The 20418-nt window shown below is 41.5% G+C and overlaps 1 protein-coding gene across 1 annotated transcript in view; it reads right to left on the bottom strand.

Moving 5' to 3' along the window:
- Positions 1 to 20084, bottom strand: part of LOC145411413 (follistatin-related protein 5-like) — a 338220-nt gene extending 318136 nt beyond the window's left edge. Inside the window, exon 1 of the mRNA XM_080281453.1 lies at positions 19988 to 20084. The gene's annotated coding sequence lies outside the window, so the exon portion shown is untranslated. The remainder of the gene's footprint in view (positions 1 to 19987) is intronic.
- Positions 20085 to 20418: the final 334 nt, after the last annotated feature.

Here is a 20418-nt window from a genome sequence, read left to right as displayed (position 1 = left end):
AGGCTACAACACTGACCGTACGATAGTCATGAATGTATTACCAACCTGCATTACAGCAGGCTACACAAAGCAACAGACAGCGTGTATCAGTGTCCATACGGTGGCAGGGAAGTGTGGTGCCACCTGCTGGTATGTGGCTGAACTGCACAAACAACGGGTAAAAGACTAAAACAAGAACGAAAATATAAATCTACAATAAAAATAAGTGTTAAGCAGTCGTAAAAAAAAAAAATCCACAAGTACGATAACATGTAAGTTCATTTATCAATAAAGAGGCCTACTGCAAACTAAGCTCTTCATTCTGCGAGTGCCCATCCCATTAATGAATTTACAGTGGGTGGCCATCAATATGTAGATCTCTCTCTCTCTCTCTCTCTCTCTCTCTCTCTCTCTCTCTCTTATGATTATTTTCTTACTGACCATGTGACCAATACTAAGGAATGTTCATTAAATTTGCATGCAAAACCACATATCAAGTTTTATGAAATTCAGACTCCAAGGGATTTGGTGGTCAGCTCAAGTCCGTCATATCTATACAAACAATAAGGTCAAGTCAAGGCCGTCCAGCTCCAAACAGATCCACTGATACATGGTCCATTTATGCCCTTCACATCAAGTCGGGTCCAGCCAAATCAAATCAGGTCCATTCAACTCTGATCCAATTAATTTCTTTCAGACAAATTCAGTTCCATCCACACCTATTCAGTTCAGCTTAGATCCATTCTAATAATTCTATCTACTTCATGCCAGCCACGATCAGACTCAAGAAGACCAATCTATGCTTATTTCTAATTACATTAAACCTCCTTAGACTCCTTCAAATAATATATATATATATATATATATATATATATATATATATATATATATATATATATATATATATATATATATATATATATATATATATATATATATATATATATATATATATATATATATATATATATATATATATATATATATATTCCCAGACGCCTCAATCCCGTTTGGGGTGGCCACAAACAAATCGCCTCCAAGTCGCCCTGTCCCCCGCCATTTCACTGCCCTGCTCCCCCAGTATCCCTGCTTGTCGTAAAAGGCGACTAAAAGGGTTGGCGGAGGGTTAGTGCCCCTCCCCGGAAAACAACTAACTAAAAAAACAAACAAGAAGCCTATATATATATATATATATATATATATATATATATATATATATATATATATATATATATATATATATATATATATATATATCACACTAGAACAACTCTAGTATTCAATTCCAGTTAACACCATGTTTATTCAGCAAAATAGTGAGTCACTATAGCCTGAGTGTCAACACACCCAAACGGACCATTGATGCAACATTCACTGACCGACAGCTTCATGAAAAATATACAGGAGGGAAGAGAGTGACGTATCATTTTCATTAATTTGGAAAAGGCATTTGACAGGGTTCCTTGGGACGTGGTGAAGTGGGCAATGAGATTGGGATTGAGGTGTGACTGGTTAGAGTGTTTACGGCAACGAACGAGGGCGCTCGCACCCAGGTGAGAATGAACAGAGGTTTGAGTGATGAGTTTTCCGTGAATGTTGGTGTGCATCTGGGGTCAGTTTATGGCTCCTAATTGTTTATCATGGTGCTTTAAGCTCTCTCACGTGACTTAAGAATTGGACTCCCATGGAAGGTCCCGTATGCTCATGACGATGTTGACTGCGAAGAATGGGAGACAGGCTGAGGAGAGATTTAGGGAGTGGAAAGATGCAATGGGGTAGAAAGGTTTTTGAGAGTAAACTCGAATAAAACAAGCGACGGTATCTAGCGCTGGCGGCGGTACCGTCAGAGCAGGAGTGTGGCCATGTGCAGTTTGCCACATGGGTGTGGGAAGTAACTCCATTTTGTACAGTGTTTGTGATTAGCTGGTGCAAGAGAGATGTAGTGCCACCAGAAATAGGCTGCGAAATAATCCTGATTTTGTGTGTGGGATGTCCAAGGGAGAGCATGCAGAGACAGAGAGGCCGGAATGGAATGATTTTGCCGGAGAATCTCTTGAGTGTGTGAAGAAGTTTTGTTATTTGGGGGACATCATATGTGCTGGAGGTGGTGCTGGAGTTAGCCCTTTGGTTAGGGTAAAGCGTGGTTGGAAGATGTTCAGGGAGCTGTTGCCTCCTGAGATTGAAAGGACTCTCCCTCCGTGTTAAGAGGTTCATGTACGCAGCATGTGTTATTACCGTACGGTACTGTAATGCTGGACAATGGTGGGACCTGGGCAGTAATAGATGAGGATATTTGTAGGCTCAAACGTACAGAGATAATAATAATTACAAAGCTGAGTAGTGCGTCCTTGAATAATAGGACAGGAGAAGTTGGAATTGCGAATGATTAGCTGACAGGAAGAATGGGACTTAAACGTATACATGTGTGTTGCCATGAGAAAGGGTAAACTGAGATAGTTTGGACAAGTGGAGAGGATGGAGAATAGCAAATACGTGAGGAGGGAAAGAGGTGGGAACTCTGAGGGTACGGTTGCATGAGGCAGATCTAGAAGGTCTCAGACAAGGAAAAAAGAATAATGAAGAACAAGCACCATGCAATAATATGGCTATATGGCACTAAGGTAGATGGGAGCGGGGTAAAGAAATGTATTAAATGTATGCTATGAAGTGCAGCAGGAAAAGTGATAATACTGGAGGTATAAATAGTGGGAGAGTTACCTAGGAAATCATTAATTTGTGGGGGCCGACGTAATAAGGAATGGAAGGGGAAAGGCGTGGGACAAGGTAAATCAGGGATAAGGAACTGAACAGAGAAGCTACTGGAGATCGTGCAGCGTAGAATTGCCATTAAATGACCATGGGTGACACAGGCAAGCATGCTGGGGCCTTCATAAAAGAACAAACGAACAGAAGATCTACCCTGTGAAAAAAATCATTCACAGTGAAAGGGTCTGAAGCAATCTCTATTAAATTCCACTCAGAGGGGTCTCTCCAAAAGGTAATTACGAAAATCAATGACACCATGAAGAAAACGAAAATCACTTCACCAGACTGAAGGAACGTTAAAGACATATTGAAACAAGCTATTAACTGTCACTTTCTTCACTGTAAGTTCCTGTTGGGCCAATATTATGACATGTGATACATTTTGTTTTTAAGCTCTCTGTTACCCTTTCCAGCAAGGGAACACCCGAATACAGGAAGAAGTAACCGTATTCATTCACGATCGGTGTCTCAGCTATCTTATGTACGGGTCTACACCATCCACAGTCAGACCACGCTGATTTATGGTCTACCACAGTCGCCACCGGTATTTAAAAAGCCGTCATTGAATTTGAACTACAACGCTACTAATTATCAACTTAAAGGTTACCTAAAACTGAAACGTTTGGTCAAAAATACGATGTACTGTATACAGGTTATGACTACAGGATAAATGTTTTCACGTGCTTCTTCAGTTAAAAAAATATTTCTCTGTTGTCCCAAAGAATACAGGAAAAATTATTAATTAGCGAGGTATTAGCAGAAGGCATAGGAGTTATTTGCAAGATGTTTGCGTAAGGAGGGGGGCAGATCTAGGTAGTGATCATCAACTTGTTGTGTCAAAGATTAAAATAAAACTTAAGAGAATCGTTAATGGTAATTGTACAGGAGGTAATAATTATGATTTTGATGAGCTGAGAAGTGATGACAGCACGAGGGAAAAGTTTCGGTGCGAATGTAGAAACAAGTTTCTAGTCCTGCAGACTTTGATGGAATCTGAAGACAATGATATTAATCAAATGTGGAGAGAGGTAAAAGAGGTTTTGCATGAGAGTGCTAAGGTTACTATTAAGAAAAAGGGAAAAGCGAGAAGGAAAAAGTGGATGTCAGATGAAACATGGAATGTAATTCAGAAAAGGAAAGAGGCTAAGTTAAGAAGTGAAGAACAACATGTTGATGGCCAGGTAGTTGAAGTACTTAGAGCAAAGTATTGGAGTTTACATTCTGAAGTAAAAAGACTCGTTAGACGTGATAAGAGGAGACTATATGATGAAAAGGCGACAGAGACAGAAATTAAATTAAGTAAAAATGACGGTCAGAGCACAAGAGCAGCGTATCAGGCCATAAAGGAGTTAACTGGGACTGAAAAGAGAAGGAAGGAAATACCTGTACGAGACAGAAATGGTAATTTGATGACTAAAGATTTGGATATAAAAGGAAGATGGAAAGAGCACTTTGAATCTGTTCTAAATAGACCAATCCCAGCTGAAGAGGACATTTTGCCAGCCGAGAGAGATTTGCAGATAGAAACAGGGGATATAACTTTGGAAGAGGTAGCAAAATCTATAAAGGAGTTAAAGAATTTTAAGGCTCCAGGTGAGGATGGAATATTCCCTGAAATGCTTAAGGTGGAAAATGACGAGTTGATGAATGCACTTTTGAAACTTTTTAATGTGGCTTGGGATAATGGTGGAATTCCAGAGGAGTGGAAAAATGGAGTGATTATAAAAATACCAAAAAAGGGAGATTTAAATGTGTGTGGCAATTGGAGGGGGATAACTTTGACACCTGTAGTTGCAAAAGTCTTTTCCAAAATCTTGTTGAACAGAATAGAGCCAGTAATTGATAAAATTTTAAGAGAAGAACAAGCGGGATTTAGAAAGGGTCGAGGTTGTAATGATCAGATTTTTATTGTAAGGCATCTAATGCAACAAGCTAATGAGATGAAAATCCCACTTAACATGTGTTTTGTGGATTTTGAAAAGGCGTTTGATAGTGTTTCACGTGGAGCTATGTTGAAAATTATGAGATTCTATGGTATACCAGAGAAGTTTGTAAATATTATTAGAAGCCTGCATGAAGGTACTTTTTGTAAGGTAATGGTGGGTGGTTCTTTGAGTGATCCATTTCAAGTTAGGTCAGGAGTGATTCAAGGAGGAGTTCTTTCGCCATTGTTGTTTGTTTTGGTTATGGATTATGTTATGAAAAAGGTTGTAAGGAGAACAGGTGCAGGAATTAACTGGAAAGAAAATAAGAAGCTGATGGATTTGGACTATGCTGATGATATTGTACTGATTTGCGGAAGTATTTACGAGATGCAGAGGGTGCTCGATTGTCTGGTGGAGGAAGGAGAAAAAGTGGGATTGGTAATAAATTGTGGAAAGACTGAAATTATTAATATGAACGTGGAGAACCAAATCGATTGTGTGATTGGGAATAATGTGGTGAAGAATGTAGAAAACTTTAAATATCTGGGAACGATTGTATCATCTATTGGATCATTAAACAATGAAATTGAGGAGAGGATTAGACAGGCTTGGCGAGCTGTTGGAATGTTGAAATCTGTTTGGAATAATAATATGCTTTCGGTACATACTAAAGTGAAAATTTACAAGTCCATGGTTAGACCCATTTTAATTTACGGGCATGAGTCATGGTACAGTACAATTGCAACAGATCAGAAAGTATTAGGATTTGAGAATAAAGTACTGAGAAGGATTCTTGGGGTAAAGTGGCAAGACAGAGTTACAAATGAAAGAGTAAGGGATATTACGAGAGTGGAACCAGTTAATGAATATGTGAGACTGTCTCGCTGGAAGTGGCTGGGGCACATATACAGAAAAGAAGGTTGTTTAATCCAGGATGTGCCAAAGTGGATTGCTAGAGGAAGAAGAGGTAGAGGTAGGCCGAGGGAAACCTGGTTGAGGGCAATGAAAAAAGAAGCAGGAGAGGAGTGTTGGTGGGACCTGAAGGAGATGGCAAGAGACAAATATTGGTGGAGAGAGTTCATTGAGACCCTATGCATCCCGTGGGGTGCCACAGGAAATGATTGATTGATTGATTGAGCGAGGTATTCGTCTTTTTCATATCAATTTATTTATACAGTTTAACTCGCTACCAACAAATAGGGAAAGCCGATGATGGGAGGGGGATGAGAAATGGGTATGGGTAGGGAGAGAGGGGAGGTGTGAAGGAAAGGTGGGAAAGAAGGGAGGGGTGATGGTGAAGAGGGGAAGGGTGGGGGAAAGTGAGGTAGGGAAAGGACGGGAGCAAAGTTGGGAAGGGGAGCGAGTAGAGAGGACGGGTGATAAGGGGAGAGGGGTGGCGTGTAGGATGCATGCAGGTCTGGCTTCCCCTTCCCCTGCTTAGCTACTTCCACCCTCCTCTGTCCACCCTCCAAGCCTTCCCCTCTTCCACCCCATCTCTCCCGCACCCTCCCCCATTATCCCTCACTGGCGGTCAATTCCCCCCGTCTCAGTCACTACTTCCGGCTGTGCGTCACCACTGCACACGGCGTCAATAGGGTTCGAGTTTGATTATCCAGACACTCAGTAATTCACAAGACGCATCAGCTACCGCTTCACCCACATTATTAAAACTGAGTGCGCGAACGTACAAACCGCTCCTTTCTTAGGTACATTAACAGAACCTGTTTTTTCTTTGCTTTTTTTTTTTTTTTGTCATTAAACTGCATCCCACACTGCAGAGTATGGTTAGCAACGATACAGAACGGTCTTACATGTTCTACAAGCACCACATACATCAGAAAAATAAGTAAAATAGAAGTTTCCTTCCTGCAATTTCGTTACCGAACTGTATTGAAAACTGTGTAGCCCATTAATAAAAAGATTGAAAAATGGTCTAAATGCTCTTCTGATCATACATCAAGCAAATGGCTACAAGGCCCCTAGCATCAGGTTTGAAAAATTATCTGATCTGTATGCAATTTAGTAGATTCGGGAGCTGTTCACCATCATCATCATCGAGATAAAGGGCCGTATCATCAAAACTGAGTGCGCGGAACTGAGGACAAAATTAAATCTAAGAGTGTAGTGGTCACAAGCCTCCCATTACTGACGGTCACATGTGAAGCAAGTCATGATGATGGCGTATGTATGCAAGTTCTGTACTGTTTTTGATTGCACTCTGTAATGCAGGTTGATCACATCTAATAAAATCAGTGTTCCATAAATGACCCCCAATAATCAGGGGCTCACATACACCTTCGCTCTCTAAATTCTAATGCGGTAATATTATCGGAATACTTCTTATACTTTCCTTACTGATCTATTGTCTACTTACTCGTGTCTTCACTGCACAGTAAATGTATAAATATTATCCCCTCACTCCTCCTCTTTTCATTCTACAGGATGGTTTATATCCTGCGCTCCCTTTGCTGGCACAGTCTTGTGTGTTGCGCGGACGAATCAATGCCTCCCCGGCATCATTTTCCACTTCCCATACGTCTTTTCATTCTTGACAGTGTCTGCTTTCTTAATCCTTCGATTACTAATTTCATGAGGCAGCCAAAACGTCTGCCACATCAACACCAGCAGACTGAATCATCCTCGCAACATACAAGATACCGCCATATGAGAATTCTAAAGGAGGCGCATATGGAAACCACCCTGTATAACTGGGTTATACGTTGTCCATATGTCTGTTCTTTAACATACTGGTACAAGACCTGTCCACCATCCCTTCCACAAGGAACTCTTTCATTCCTCCACACAGTGCCTTACATAATCCTCTCCATACCTCATTAAGGACGCTTAAGCTTACGTTCTAGGTCCTTTGTCAGGTTCCAGGTTTCTGATCCTTAAGTTAAGCTAGCCGAGTGGACACAAAATACCATTTACTTTGACCCAACCCACTCTACTCCACCCCCTCTGTCAAGCACTGTATTATACGGTATACTGTTCTCTTTAACCCTCTCATAGTTGCACTATCTTATTTCACGTACCCCTAAACGATTTTATTCACCGGAGTAATATAGCTCTCGCATGACTGGAACAACTCTAGTTTGTTTCAACTAACGCCAGCTGTAACAACAGGCTGACTCTAGGTTATGATGCCTGTCAGGAAGAAGCGCTATGGCAATGGTAATGAGGCATGCTACTGTTTTATTGTCAATAAACTTCAAGAGATAAACTGCGAAGGGACGAAAACTCCGCCGAGCTGTAGCAACAGATGAACACCAAAAGGTAATGCTTGTCAAGTAGAGTTATGTATAGGACGTAGAGACTAGAGATACAGTATTATCTTGTTCTGCCACTGAGTAAAGGAGAAAAATGCAAATGGACGACAATCTCCACCAAGTCTAGGCAAATTCTAAACTGTACAGAGTACAGTCAGGGGGTGTCAGTCTTTGGGTCGTATTCTAGTTTGCATGAGACTTCGTAACCTCGTTGCATTTCCACCTAAGTGATTTGTTTGGCATAACAGCTACACAATTTTTCATGTAGGCTGCATAATTATATCTCATTACATAGACATGTTTTGCATCAATAACACACAAAGGGATATAAGAGGGCGGTTAGACAAAAACAAACTCTTGAGGAGGCGGGAAGCCGGTGGCTTTTTGGTTAGCAGGGCCACTCTGCAACTGCAAAAATCCAAGTTCGGTTCTCAGGCTGGTCAGACTTGTGGACAAAGTTTAATTCTTCCAAGTCGTTGTTCACCCAGCCGTAAAACTGGAGACAGGCATGTAAATCTGACTGTTTCGTGTCATACTCTAGGATACTGTGACTGCGAAATTCGTCTGCCTCAGTGACCGTCCTGCAGTCCACTGGCATTAATTCTAAGTCTTCTCATGGTCTTGAATGTAATAGCTATACATTTTTTCATTACAAGTACCGTACATGGTTTGTATCGGTAACATACGATACTAAAGGATATCAAGAGGCTATCAGACAAAAATAAATCGCTGAGGGAGAGGTTTTACGAAGCTGTGAAGCCAGCTAGAACACAGGCCTTTGTTCCTCCACATGATACCTCTTATACGGCTTCCCCGCGCGACACCAATTTACTCCCAAGTTACCATGAACAGCTAAATGTAGTTTTTTTTTTTTTTTTATTGTCATTTTTATGCACATCTGACGTGGAGGTATGAACCAAACACATAGGGAGAAAAAAGCCAAGAGCAATCTCAGATATGCTACCATCATCCGCAAATACAGCTGATTTCTTACTTGATTATTTTATGCATAGTCTGAGCATCATTAAAGGAGGAACCACTGACATAAGAAATAAAAATCAGCTTCCTATGTGTTATCATCTATAAAAAAAAAAAAAAAAATAGAGAGAGAGATCAGCCCACTGTGCATTCATTTCACAGCCAGCATCCAGTACACTTACCGTTCAGCACACTGCATCCCATCATTCACAACTACATTAACCCACACTATCCTACACTACATCCAACCACACAACACTCCCTTAGGCTACGCCTAATCCTATACACTCTTACACATACTGTAATACTAACTCTCCTCCTCTACATCATCCTATATTGCACGACCATACCTAGTACAAAGACTACATTACCTGTACACTACACTATCATCCCCTAACCTACGCTGCTCTAGCTACTCATACACTGCCTCCCAATAAAACTCCACCCTTCCCTTTGTATGTACAGTCAAGAACAAAAGAGAGCCTGATATTCCACTGCCTCTATTTCCTATTTAGAGCATATCCGTCAATTTCCTCCCTGACGCATCATATAATTATAGCAAAGTTTCATCTATGGGGAGACAAACATGCCGAACCTTGCTCAGCATAAACGTATTTACCTGTAGAGTTAAATCAGAGGCAGCAGACGAGAGATATTAGGCAAACTTTTGTCTTCGCCTGTAAGCTCCACATTACACTACCTTTCCCTACAACACTAACATACGAGTATTTCTGAGTGGCGTGACTTCGATCCAAGTATGGTTCACCTTTCTGAGACACAACCACTCTCTTATGATCAGTAAAGCGCGGTATATTCATGTCTTGAGCTATTATCACCACCATCTACCAACAACACAGCTGCTATCATCACTTACAACCACCACCACCACCACCATCACCACAACCACCATCATCACAGTCACTGCTACCAGCATCACAACCACTACCACCAATACCCTAACTACGATAATTTCACAACCATTACCACAACCTACTGTATATCACCAACACCACAACCCTCACCACCACCACCATGTCACTATACTACCACTCACAGCCACAATCTTAATCAAACACCCACTACAATTACCACTACCTCTACCACTACCACCACTATCCCCCTTATCTTTCTTTTACCACTATCTCTATCAACATCACAGCTACTAACACCATTATCTTTACTACATGTTTCTACTGCTACCAATATCCCAACCACTACCACCACCACCACCATAATCATAAATTTACTACCACTGCCACCATCACTACCACCACTATCAGTCACCAGAACTAACCAGTACAGTAATCCGTACCAATTTTTACCTTAATTATTCAATCGTTCATGTAGTAAAAATGTTCTGACCAACCCGTGCTTGATAATATTATTGGCTGTTCTCTACTGTCAAGTCTTCCAAAATAACGCATTTCTGCGTCCGGGTCCAATCAAAATCAAATAATATTTGATTTCGATTTTCCAAGATGATAATTATATGTACTACAATGGCATTTTACCGTACTGTATTAGCCGATGTATAATATGTTTTCGTGCCTGCAACTCGTTGTAGGCTATACCGGTAGGACTGCTCATTAACAAAAAGAAACTATAATGAAAACCAGCAACATAAGTCCATCCCCGGCACAGGATCTAAATTAAAAGTAACCCACTCACCCACTCTACCACCCATCCTATACAGCAGGCCCACATTCAGGAAATTCACTGAAGGGGAGGGGTGGAGAAGGAGGTGAGCTTCATTTGGCGGAACGTCCATATAATTAACTTAAGGAGAAAGTTAATAAAACAGAAACAATTGCGCCGAAGTGATGACGCCACGTTACCATGACAACGATCAACTGGTTCTAAACAAACATCTGACATTGACGCTTTTACAATATTGCCTTTTATTTCTTTCCTCTTGGAGGAAAGAAATCACAGTAATTGCATTCACAATTTCCACCTTCTATAGAGTGTAATATTCGGTGAAGTTCAGGCTAGCCTCAAAGAAAGTCTTCAAAACTTGGGTGTCTCAAATGTGTCAGGTTTGGCTGCAAGCTTTTTCTTAGTACGGTATATATATTTTCGTTATTTTAGGTATTATTTAATTTATCAGTGATGGCAGAAATAGTTTTCTGACTTGCAAAGTTTCAGAACTTCAGTTGGCATGCTCCACTATGAAATCGATTTGATGCACTATGAAGTGACAATGAGAGTTATGAGTTGTTTCTCACTTTCTTATGTTGGCTGTGCGCGCAAGTGCGTGCGCGTGTGTTGGGAGGTACGTGTGTGTGTGAGGGAAAATGTGAAGAAGTAAATATTTTAGCTAAATTAGTCTTCTATTATAGTTCAACTACCTCACCAGAAATGTTGAATGTTTATACCAAGATGCAACTATGACTAGAAGCGTACGCACATACGCTCGCTAGCTCGCTCGTCATGCGCTCACAAAGAGTACTGGTCAGATAAGTACTGTACTTTGGTTGTGACACATAGACAGCACACTAAAATTCAGTACAACATAAATCTGAAAGAAAACTCGGAGTTAAGAAACAGCTAACACTTATCAATCTAGCAGATACCGGTACTGTAGTTCCAATTATCTTTTCAACTTGTCTTAATTTGATTTGATTTTTTGCCACAGGACAGTATGTCCACTGGGTCGCATTGCTGCATATACACTGTGCACCCAGTGGCCAATTTAAGGTTCATTTAGCACTGCTGAATATACACTGTGCGCCCAGTAAACAATTTATGGTTCATTTAACTACTTTTATTTCAGGCTGTACAGGTTCCCCTAGGTTTTGTTCGCAGACAAAGCTAAGTTATTGTATGTATGGGCAGGACAGAATTTGATATAGTTAGGCCTAGTGGCAGTCATGTTAGTTAGCTCTGGTGGCAGTCTGTTAGTTAGGTCTAGTGGCAGTCTGAGTTAGAAAGGTCTAATGGGAGTCTCCATTAGTAAGGTCTAATGGCAGTCTGTTAGTAAGGTCTAATGGCAGTCTGCGTAAGGTCTAGTAGTTGTCTGTGTCAGTTTGGTCTAGTGGTAATCTGTGTTAGTAAGGTCTAGCGGCAGTCTGTGTTAGGTCTAGTGGCAGTCTGTGTTAGTAAGGTCTAGTGCCAATTATGTTGGTAAGGTCTAGTGACGGTGTGTGTTAGGTAGGTCTAGTGGCAGTGTGTGTTAGTAAGGTCTAGAGGCAGTGTGTGTTAGTAAGGTCTAGAAGCAGTGTGTGTTAGTAAGGTCTAGTGCCAATGTGTGTTGGTAAGGTCTAGTGGCAGCGTGTGTTAGTTAGGTCTAGTGGCAGTGTGTGTTAGTTAGGTCTAGTGGCAGTCTGTTAGTAAGGTCTAGTGGCAGTATATGTTTGTTAGGTCTAGTGGCAGTGTGTGTTAGTAAAGTCTAGAGGCAGTGTGTGTTAGTAAGGTCTAGTGGCAGTGTGTGTTAGTAAGGTCCAGTGGCAGATTGTTAGTTAGGTCTACTGGCAGGTGTGTTAGTAGGGTCTAGTGGAAGTGTGTGTTAGTAAGGTCTAGTGGCAGTGTGTGTTAGTTAGGTCTAGTGGCAATCTCTGTTAGTAAGGTCTAATGGCAGTCTGTTAAGCCCTGGTCACACAAGCGACTTAGGTCCGACCGCCACGCGAATCACGGTCGTAACGCATTTTTTCATCGATTGTCCCTTGATTCGCTGGCAAAGACCGGACTCTTTCGGGTGCTCGTAAGCCGCTGGGACGACTTGTCGGGTCTCACGATTTTTTAACGCTTGTTAAAAAATCGTGACCGCCTCAAGACTTGCCGAAAGTCATGTCACAGTTGCATCGCAGTCGGGAGTGTTGTATGTCGGTCGTGAAGCAGTCTTAGCTCAATCAGATGCATCGTGATGCAGTTGTTGTGATGCAGTCGCTGCATGTCGTGATGCTGTCACCGACAAAAAAAAAAGAAAGTTACGACTGTGTGTCCCTCATCAACTGACTAGACACAGGAGAGGTCCATGGCGATGCGCTGGGTGTCACTGGTGGTCCAGGTGTGATGCCCCGTCCCACGCTGGGTGTCACTGATGGTTCAGGTGTGATGCCCCACCCCATGCTGGGTGTCATTGGTGGTCCAGGTGTGATACTCCACCCCACGCTGGGCGTCATTGGTGGTTCAAGTGTGATGTCCCACCCCATGTTGGGTGTCATTGGTGGTCCACATGTGATGCCCCGCCCCATGGATCAGTTGTGGGGGGTCGTGGGGGGGTCGGGGTGCATTCCCTAAACGCGTCACGCAGTCGTCTTGCATTCGTGGGCAGTCGTGTCACGGTCGTGGCTGACAAATATTCGTTAAATTTCAGATCTGAAGACTTGCAGCTCTGTCGCCCTGTGATTGCCTCGTGATCTTGTCGCATTCTTGAGGACGTCACGAACGGTACTGAGGCAGTCGTACGCGGTCGTTAGCAGAGCAGATTTGGGGCCAGTCGGGAGGTGTGGGAGCCAACTAAGACATGGCCTTTGAGTCGTGCAGAGGTCGGACCTTGAGTCGAATGTGTGTAACTAGGGCTTTAGTACGGTCTAGTGGCAGTCTGTTAGTAAGATCTAGTGTCAGTGTGTGTTAGTAAGGTCTAGTGGCAGTCTGTGTTAGTGAGGTGTAGTGGCAGTCTGTGTTGGTAAGGTCTAGTGGCAGTATGTAAGTTTAGTGGCAGTCTGTTAGGTCAAAAACTAATTTGGTTAGGTTAGCAACGGCAGTAGCATAGATTAGTCAGCGAGGCTGATTTGGTCTGGTTAGCTTAGGTTTTGTGACAGGCTTGCAGTATGAAGAATGACTGCTTTAGTCAATGTTGTCATTAATACTGCATTATACTTATGAAGGTATAATAAAACCTGCATCCAATTTTACGAAGAGTTTTGCATAGCACCCGAGACATTCTGGTATTTACTGTATTTCAATATCTTACTCGTTCAATCATAAATATGCCCTGTTTGTATGTTTTCTGCGCCCTGGAATTCTTTTTGTCAATTTTTTTTATTGACACTAAACTACTCTTTACTGTGGAACTGAATAACAATTTCTAAGATTCTTTGAAGTGTTATGTCGAATTAAGAAAATATGCTAAAATTAAATCCCTGCATAATGGAACTTTTTCTGCCAGCACTGGTAAACTATGTATTACCATTAAATAATGAAAAGGTTTATATTAAGAAAAAGTTTGCAGCCAAACCTGACACATTTCTGACACAGCTAGTTTCTTTGAGGCTAGCCTTAACTTCATATATCTAATATTACACCACTAGTATATGAGAGGGTTAATATACTGTATGATTACATTTACAATGGTTTTCGCAGTTACACATTGATTCCGTTCCTCCCAGAAGAAGGAAACGATATTGTAAAGGCCACAATGTCGGATGTTTGTTTAGAACCAGCACAGTGGTTGTCATGGTCAGTGATGTGGAACTGAACCTGAACCCCGAACTGCTGGAACCGGCATATTTTAGAGGAGCTGAACTCGAAACCGGGAATCGGTAATTTTTGGCGGCTCTTTTGCGGTTATCATTATTTATTTTTTACGTTATTAAGCAGCAGCTACAAAAAGTTAAAAACTAAAAATTGCTTCGTCAACTCGAAATAGAACCCCAAAATAATCTCTCTCTCTCTCTCTCTCTCTCTCTCTCTCTCTCTCTCTCTCTCTCTCTCTCTCTCTCTCATCAACACCAATCAGCTGACAATGAATTATGGATGGGTAGAGTGAGAGTCGACCATATATGATATTACCCTCCTTATCCTGTTCTAGACGTGTAACATACGTGAATTATAATCATCCTGCTCATCTCCACAGTCCACTCGTGACTCCACACATCACATGGCTGAGCCACAACTGTTCCCCTCCAGCCACAGGTTGAGCAGGACTGCTGATGCTGTTTGCTGTTTTTCTTCATTTTTCTGTGGTTTCAACTTTAAGATACTTTATCTTAATTTAAGATAGAAATTATTTGGCAGTGCAAAGTATCCCCTTATTGCATATTCCTAGCTGAGTCCCCCCTGTTTAGTAACCGGTTCCGGAAACGGCTCCGGAACCGGCATACCGTTACAGGAACCGAACCCGAATCCGGAGCTAATTAGTTGCGGTTCCACATGACCGGTCATTGTTACGTGACTAACACTCAACACTACAGTATTATCCATAATGTTCACTTAAGTTTAAAATATATATAAAAAAATTAAATGAGAAACGAAATTCTGATTTTAATCATTTGATCACCCGAAAGAATTCTGTTTGTGTTAACTTTCAGTGTGCATCATCTTTATCAAAGAGGACCCTTTCTATTGCCACTTGGATTAAGTTTAAAATATATTTTTTAAAAACTGAAATGAGAAACGTAATTCTGATTTTTATTCATTTGATCACCCGAAAAAATTCTGTGTTAACTTTGCGCTATCTTCATCAAAGAGTACCCTTTCTATTGCCATCTCTTCATTTTTAATACTGAGCTGTAGCAGCTGATTAACACTTGAATATGATACTAGCCACGAAGTGCTGTGGGAAGGATTCAGAGCCGTGGTACTGCATTTATCTTTCACCGAACTACGTGAAATAAGGTGTAAAACGACGCTGGGTCAAGTGAAGGTCAAAAGCGTACGGTATTGTACAGTAATCCTGGCACAATGGAATATGGGATTCTAAACATGACAATGCTTCAGTATAAGCGTTAAGCAAAACTAGTATAAAAGATAATAGGTTTGATAATACGAGAATTAATGATAAACAGGCTTGGGTAAAGCTATTAAAAGCTTGGTAACATTCAAATAAATAATACATAAACGCGGCAAAGTGGTGTGATTACTAAATAATCATAAATAAGTCAGCACTAGAGTAAATGAGAGCAAAACGAATAGGTTATATTGGGTTTGTTTTCACCTGACGAAGATCCTTAACACCTTGCAGTTCTGCTGATGGCTGTGTTTTCAGGTGGGAAGAGGGGTGGGGGAGGGTGATTTGTCAAGTAATCAGGGACACTCACTATTATCCCATGACCAAGGCTCATCGAATTTCATGTAGCCACGACTTAGCAGTCAAGCTGTCGGAGGGGCCCAGTTCCGTCAGACGAAAGCAAACCTACTGGACTTTTGAGTAATGTGCGGCTACCGTAGCAAAATGCATCAGTGAAACCATTAACTCACTAATACAATTATTAACTCAGTAGCAGAGACATGCAGCAACTCCACAGGCATAGGGAAAAAAAAAAAAACGGAAATGAGTGACGTTAAATATTTATGAATGAGAATTAAAGGCATTCAGATACGGAGTTAAAGGAGAATGAATGGATTTAAAAGGACTGGTTAGGCTTACGAAAGCTTCAATGAACATTTCTAATCACCCACGGAAGAAATAATGGCCTCCAAGATCTGCACTTACTATACCATGAGCAGGGGATATTGAGGAGTCCTTGGGTTACACTCAGTTCCTCAAAAGATTCTAAAATTTACCACACATACACAAAAATAAACACAGTGCCAACAGTACCTCCCACATTCAGTGGCGGCCATTTTCACAATGGCAGTGTTGTCAACACTGAGTTCTAGTGGAATTTACCAAATTTCCCTAGATGCCTTTAAATTTCCCTTTTTGCTATGAAATATTCCTGGATTCTGCTACTATGTTTAAGCTCGGTAAACTATAGACAGCTCCATATTTTATAAAACAGGTGGTTAAAGTACTGACAGTTCCATATTTTACAAAATATGTGGTTAAAATACTGACCGCTCCATATTTTACAAAACATGTGGTTATAACGTATCTTATGCATTTTGAACACTATATTAATCACAGGAAATGCAGTACAAAACTTAAAGTTTAATAATCCAATTCCTCAGTTCAGCAGATTTCATCCTCTTGAGATGGCTAGACAGAATCTTGAAATTATAGCAGGTATTATCAGCAAAAGCTTTCTTGGCATGCAGCACCCCACTGAATGTTGAGGTGTTTGTTTCTCAGTTTAGTTTTTATTAATCCAAAACATTCATCCACATACATCCTCCTAATTCCCAAGTCTGTGTTGCGAAGCAAACGCCAATAAATTTCTTGTCCATTTAAATCCTCCTCTAGAACGATGTTTGGAAAATGAAGAGGGATGACAGAAAGGATGGTCATTTTCACGATGCTGGGAGGGTCCAAGGCATCAAGAATCCGCAGGACTGGATCTGATAATTTATACCTCTTCATTATCTGCTCCATACACCACACAGCCAGCCAGGAGACAGGACGTGTGTGCTGGGCAATCCCCAGGTCCTGTCCTCCCCCCTTACTGTTTCTTAACCAGCCCATATCCCACTGACCGGGCTAATGTATGGCCCGGCCTGCACTATAGGTGCAGGGAATCTTTAAACAACAACAACATTATCTGCTCAACTCCTTCAGTATTGAATTCGACACTTTAATCTGAAAATGTGGACTAACTGGTGGTCAAGGTCAGGAGAGGCATAATGGGAGGCCATAGAACGAAAGTTGCACTCTCGTCCAGCTTAAGTTGGACTAGAGTTGTTGGACTAAAATTACTGGACTAAAGTTCTTGGACTAAACCTAGGACTTAAGTTCGGCCTTAATTTGGCACGTAAGTTGCACTTAAGTGATACTTAAGTGGCACTTTAGTCCTACTTGGGTTGGACTAAAGTTGGGCTAAAGTTGCTGGAATAAAGTTGTTGGACTAAAGTTGGGACTTGAGTTAGGACTTGAGTTGGCACGTAATTTGGCACGTAAGGTGGGACTTAAGTTTATATTTAAGATGACATTTAAGTGGCACTTCAGTTGGCACTTGTTTGCAGTTCAGACTAAAACTGGACTAAAGTTGAGACATAAGTTGGGACTGTTGTTGGGACTTAAGCTGGCACGTAAGTTTGCAAATAGTGGCAATTAAATGGCACTTTAGTCCAACTTAGGTTGAGTGGACTTAAGTTCTTGAACTGAAGTTGGCACGTAAGTTGGCACTTAAGTGCCACTTAAATGCTAACTTCAATGACACTTAAGTGCTAACTTAAATCCCAGCTTGCCCTAACTTAATTCCCAACTTATGTCTCAACTTACATGCCAGCTTACGTCCCAACTAGGCTACTTAAATGCCAACTTAAGTACCAACTACTTAAGTGTCAACTTCTTTAGTGCCTACTACTTACTTGCCAACTTAAGTGCCAACTACTAAGATTACACTTAACTGGCATTTAAGCTGAACTTAAGTGCCATTTATGAACATCTCTGTCACGCTGAGCATAGGGCCTTTTAAGCTGCGTGCAACTCTGCAGATAAATCTGTTTATTTAAAATGCCTGTTCATTGTTTTCGAGCGATGCAATTAGTCTCCCAACTAAAATTTTACTCGTGAATTTTTAAATATGCAAAGTTTGCCGTCAGGAATAATATAATCTTTTTTAAGTCTGTCCGTAATGCGCAGACGCCAATGGTTGTCATGACAACGGTTGCCCAAACACTGATGACGCGCGACCCTAACCTCTTTCGTTCCTCTACTGAGCCTAACCAATGCCCGATTCACAAACGAACTTAAAATCAATTCCTTCTGGTAACCCACATATCTGCATAAAGAATAATCAACTCTTGTAACTCATGTAATTTGCAAGTACAATCAACTTCCTTGCCGTAAGTCATTGTATTTGCAGGAAAGAACAAGAGACGGGAAGAATCGGCACTCGTCTTTTCCTGCCATGACAAATTTTAGTGGAAAATTATCATATAACTAAAGATTTGTTGATACAGTAAGTATAATGAAAGGAAAATGGAAGATCTTACCCTCCTTTGTTATTTAAAAAAAAAAAAAAAAAAAAGAGCATGATCGTAAGGACTTCAGGAATTCAGCGCGCGCGCACGCACACACACACACACACACACACACACACACACACACACACACACACACACACACACAAAATGAGGAAATCGTTACTCTACAGATGACAGCCTAAGCCTGTTCCATTTATTTACACTAGCTTTTACGAAAACTACCGGTAGCTAAATCTCAACAGCAGCATACGAAACTGTAAAAGTCATCAGGCCATTAAGAATAAAATAAACATTTCTGGAACTAAACTTTGTCCAGTTTTGTACATTACAAAAAAAAAACTACCTTCCTTGCATCTGTTTTGCATCACAGGGGAATAGAGAGCCTATAAAAGTATTAAGTAAGAATGTTTCGTGATACTCTTACACATCAATATTACTTACTCAAGCACACAAATTCTTGATTCCTTCCCGAATACATATCGGAAAAAATTTAATCCCTAAGTTGTAACAGTAACTGCGTGGTGTAACAGTTGTAACGTGAATTACAGGGTTAAAAATGCATAACCAAACATACTGGCTACTACCATCATACACAAGCTAAACATACTGAGCTAGTCCAAATAAGCTTGTAAAGAGACTCGAAAACTTTCTCCAAGTGGTTAGGATTACAGTTTTGAGGTGTACTGTATGGTAAGCTTAGTTGCATGGTTACGTAGCAGAGGGATTATAAGACATGCCTACCTCTTCGTTTATTTCTTTCGCTCTAGCTACTGACGTACAACATGGCTGGGTGGGGCAGGGTGTGAATCCTACCTGTACAGTACGAGTACAGGGTAGCCTATGAATGATGAACGCACATTTTCGCCTAAATTTTGGAGTACAGCCTAATAATGATAACTCTGACAAAACTACCCTTTTCCTTCATGTTCAGTTAAAAGCAACACGAACAATTTAGGCAAACGATACAGCCCGTATCTTACATGCGAACTTGAGAGAATTTTTCTTCACATGGTAACAACTGTCCGTGAGCGCATTGCGAGGAAAGATCAGGAGAGTTTCTGTTGACCACCCATACCCCCTGGCCTTATCGTGTGCGGTAAATGGGGGGTGAGGGCAAACAGAAGAGGCGTTGTGAGGCGAGCGAGGGCCGGCCAACACGATACAAAGCAAGAAGCAGCCACTAGACACTGGAAATACCGCGCTTCACTCTCGACCTCCGAAGAGAATCAATACACAGCGCGCCATCACTACTGTATTTCCTGTGTAGCATCCACCGCCCTCACTCTCTCTCCGGCATCCCCGTCAACCCGCATGCTCACCTACCTGTCAAGCGAGCTGCAAGGACAAGCTAGGACTGAAGATGGTGGGAAAATACAGGTTCACGTTCCACAGCGCCACTGTCCACACAACCTCTCCTCACGACCTCACCCGACACACTGCCGTCACCAGGCACCAGCACCAGCCGGACTCTCCCCTCCCCTCCTCCCTTCACCTCTCCCCGCCTCTCTCTTCACACGCCCTTCTGTCCGCTCACACTGTATTTACAATATCCTACTTGATAAGTGGTTGTCATTACATTCAGAACTATAATGGGAGCTGAGTGTGAAAGCCTGTTATGCGTGTTAAGTATGAAGACATGTGAGGTGCGGGCTCAGCGGACAGGTGGCGCTCCAAGCTGCAGGCGGGGTCGACTTGGCTGCCGGGGTCAGCACAGTGCCATGCTCATTCGCTCTCGCTCCTTCTCGCAACTAGAT

This window comes from Coenobita brevimanus, chromosome 89 (assembly GCF_032717465.1).
Source record: "Coenobita brevimanus isolate Jiangsu-jjx chromosome 89, ASM3271746v2, whole genome shotgun sequence".
NCBI classification, from domain to species: Eukaryota; Metazoa; Arthropoda; class Malacostraca; order Decapoda; family Coenobitidae; genus Coenobita; species Coenobita brevimanus.
The sequence above is the reverse complement of the archived record's forward strand: the minus strand, read 5'-3'. Positions and strand labels throughout refer to the sequence as shown.